The 3,978-nt window shown below is 30.6% G+C and overlaps 1 long non-coding RNA gene across 1 annotated transcript; it reads left to right on the top strand.

The window, feature by feature from the left end:
* Positions 1-794: 794 nt before the first annotated feature.
* LOC145800041 (uncharacterized) lies at positions 795-1,961 on the top strand. Its single transcript, XR_014341374.1, has 3 exons — positions 795-884; positions 1,453-1,566; positions 1,658-1,961. It is a non-coding gene; the product is annotated as an uncharacterized LOC145800041 (long non-coding RNA).
* The last annotated feature ends 2,017 nt before the right edge of the window (positions 1,962-3,978 follow it).

Consider the following 3,978-nt stretch of genomic DNA (forward strand, 5'->3'; position numbering starts at 1 on the left):
TCATTACTTTGTTCACAATTTAACTACGATTTCTCAATTCAATCTTCACCTGTTTTAGGGCTATTTGGATTCATCTTTATATCTTAATCTGTATATGCATATGTGAAATTACTATTTCAAACAATTGTGCATTTTTATTGATAAAGTTTGCCCCTTTTTTCAAATCTTGAATAGTTTTATTGTGTTATGAGCTAATTTCCATCTACTCTAGTGGTTTTTAGCATTCCTTTTTTAAGTATTTGGATATGGGTCAAGCAGATGGTATAGGCCTTTCTAAATTTTTATTTTATTTTTAATTTTATTTTATAGCTGCTAATATATGTTGTGCACTTGGGCCATTGTAATTCAGACATTTTGTCTGTGCCAAGCTTGTGTTTATTCTTTGGTGGGATGAAGGAGTTGAAAATCTGATTAGAGGGAAAGGAAATGAGGAGAGAGAGGGGATTTAATGGATCATCTAGGTAGATAAGCTTATGGCTGTAGATAGTGGAAGTAAACAGATACAATTAAGAAATGGAAAGGTTAAGGGGAGTGTTTATGAGCACAGAAATGGAGGATGATAAGGCTACAAAAGGCCAAATAAAACAAGAGTCTTGGCAGGGATCCCTAAAACAAGAGTCTAGATAGGGTGTGCCATAGGTGTTTGATTCTGCACATATCAACATCTGACATGTAACAATCCATCTCATAAGGGATAAATTTAGGGGTCTCAAGCTTTTTCATAATACAACCTTGTGATTTTTAGGGGTCTCAACCTTGTGATTTTTTTTTTTAAATATTGAATTAAATAAAGCACAAGTTTATAATATGCATGTCTGGTTGTTGACCCTGTAGTTTCTTTTTTTTTTTTGTAGATGCAGATAATTTTATATGCAGAATTATATGTAAGTACAACTGGTTCTTCTATGTTTTTGTAGTTTCTTTTATTCATATCATTGGATCCATACTACTACTAGAGCAACTTGACATTGATCAGCTAAAGTTGCATGACATAAAGGAAAAAAATTCTGAATGTGGGTCGATAGGGAACCATCCATGTCTTGATAGGTCTTACAATTTGGAAGGTAATGGCTATTGGTAATTGTGTCTCTAACCAGTGACTCATCTGTCTAATAGTAAGGTGATTAAAGGTCTAGGTTTCGGTGGTTTGTTGTCGCGGGGCCTATATTTTCCACTATAGTTCTCATTTGTTTGAGATATCTATGTAATGAGAAATGCCTCATGAAACAAGAATTCCACCATATCAGCCAACCATTGGCCCCATAGGGGTAAAAAATTGCCGGAAATTGGCCTTCTAATGGGGGGTAGGGCACCGTTGAGGTAAAATTCCTACTCTTGTCAATGTGACAAGAATCTGTTTGGACCCACCAATTATAGAATCCACTTGATCATTTCTATATGTAGAAAACTGGGAATATCATTTTTTGAGATGATTTCTATATGTCACCGTAGGGAGGAGGATCCTCATGAGGTTTTGCAAAGAAGCAAGCGAAGTAATGGGGAAAAGAACGAAAACATCACATCAATTTCAAACGACAAAATCCAGAGGAAGGAAAATTCTGATAGGTAGTGTTCAGATTTACAGCTCTTGAAAATGCTTTGTCATTTCCCATCTCTTGGTTTAAAAACTTATTTTCATTGCTTCTATCTGTTGCAGTGAGGGACATTTTGAACATGCTTTTGAAGAGGTATCTAATAGAAGGAAAAGTCTGGTTCTCAATGAAGATCTGGAAGTACAAATTAAGGGTCAATATGAAAAGTGAGTGTCATTTCATGCATATGTTTTATGTTGCAAATATTTGATCATGAATTACCATTGTAATTATAACATATACATTTTAATCATGATAGAATTTAAACATATTAAGTTGCATTTTCAATTATTTGACTTGTATTATCGAAGTGATTGAGTCGTTGCTCTTTGAAATTCTAGATGTACTCTCCATTATGTTGGTAGCATTAGCAATGATTAATTCCTAAAAATGAAGTGGTTATATATATTTTTCTTTTATGATTGTGCTTCAACTGAACACTCACTGCCCAGTTAATTTCATGAATTTGTGTCTGTTAGTCTGAAATCATTCTAGCTTAAGAAAGTTTGAAATCATTCATGCCTTGATGGTTTATTTTGGCTTCTACAAGGGTATCAATATCTTTTGTAGCTTTATACTATTTGTGTGGAGAATCAAAATAATTATGTCATTTTTGGTGGCTGTGGGGAAAGGATTGGGGCAGTTTAACAACTAGATAAATTACATTATTTTTGGTGTGATTTAAATGTAAGTTTATAAATTAATTAGTAAGTTTATTCATATGCTTCTGGCGGTTTTTAAATTAATTTGTTTTTTTATTTTTCAGGTCAGAAATTTCTTGGAGAGATGCAAAATATGGTCAAAGAATTCAAGAACTTACTTTTTTTAAGTTTTTTATTTTTTATTTTTTAATGTATGTAATCACAATTAATTTTTTTTTTATTAATTTCTTTGTATATACTTTTAAACATTTAACTTTCATTTATGAAATATATGATATTATTTCATTTAATATATGGTTGTGATTCAAAATATAGTATATAGTGTGTATTACATTATTCAAATGCGCGTGCAAAAATAATATTGATTATTCTTTAAATATGTCAATTTTTTTTTATCACAGGTTTTATTAGTTATTAATCACACTTAAAAGGTGTGATCTAAATGTTTTTAATCACACTTAAAAGGTGTGATCTAAAGTTTTTAATCACACTTAAAAGGTGTGAACTAAAGTTTTTAATCACACTTAAAAGGTGTGATCTAAATATTTTTAACCACACTTAAAAGGTGCGATCTAAATGTTTTTAATCACACTTAAAAGGTGTGATCTAAAGTTTTTAATCACACTTAAAAGGTGTGAACTAAAGTTTTTAATCACACTTAAAATGTGTGATCTAAATGTTTTTAACCACACTTAAAAGGTGTGATCTAAATGTTTTTAATCACACTTAAAAGGTGTGATCTAAATATTATTAATCACACTTAAAAGATGTGATGAAAGCATTTTTTAATGACACTTAAAAAGTGTGATTAAAAATGACCATTTTTAATCACACTCCTAAAGACCACACTTTAATAAAACTTAAAAGGTGTGATCAAAAAACATACATCACACCAAAAAAGTGTGATCTTTATCTATATTTGTAGTAGTGAATGCATGTTGCCAACTTGAGTTGTATGCTAATGTTTTTGTGTTTATAGTCTAGTTGAGGAAATGAGTCATAAATTATCTTAATGTTAGAATGTCAAAAATTATCTTACAAGTTTCTATGTACCTTTGTAATTGGGAAATGGTGAAGAAGAAAAAGAGGAGAGATGGTGTGCAAGCTTAAACAACAAAGATAAATGAAGAGAAAGGGACACGGTCTTTCGACCCCTCTATATCTAAAGCCTTTGAAGTCCTTAAATCTTGTGAAATGGGAGAGTTTGGGAATGGTGAATAAGTCAAGAGTTATTCTAAATCATATAGGGAGTCCATCTCCAAGGGACCCCAATAATGAGGAGACTTCTAAGGAGGAAAATAGAAGAAAACTCAAAGAGAAACTTCATATCCTAAAAGCGCGAGAGGGAAATTTTGAATCCTTTTTGTTGTGATAGTTGCTTTATGCCTTTTGTAGGCTTAGTTTTGTGTACTTTCGTGGGAGTAGTTTGGTTTTGTTTATTTTTGTGCTCCCTACAAAGATGTGTATTAAATTTCGTTGTATATCCTTCTTTTTTTTGGTTATAAAATTACTTACTTATTGATGCATACTGAATTTTAAAAAATAAATATTTTTATTTTAATATTTTAAAATTAATATTTGATTAAGAATATTCTAATTTAGTATATTATAGAATTATTTAGTTATTTAGTTTCCTGATTTGATATGGTGTAATTTTCCATTTTATTAGCTCTAATTTTTATTTCCTATTTTATTAGTTTCTTGTGTTCCAATAATTGGGTTTA

Source organism: Camellia sinensis, chromosome 9 (assembly GCF_055761805.1).
Source record: "Camellia sinensis isolate YWXY chromosome 9, ASM5576180v1, whole genome shotgun sequence".
NCBI classification, from domain to species: domain Eukaryota; kingdom Viridiplantae; phylum Streptophyta; class Magnoliopsida; order Ericales; family Theaceae; genus Camellia; species Camellia sinensis.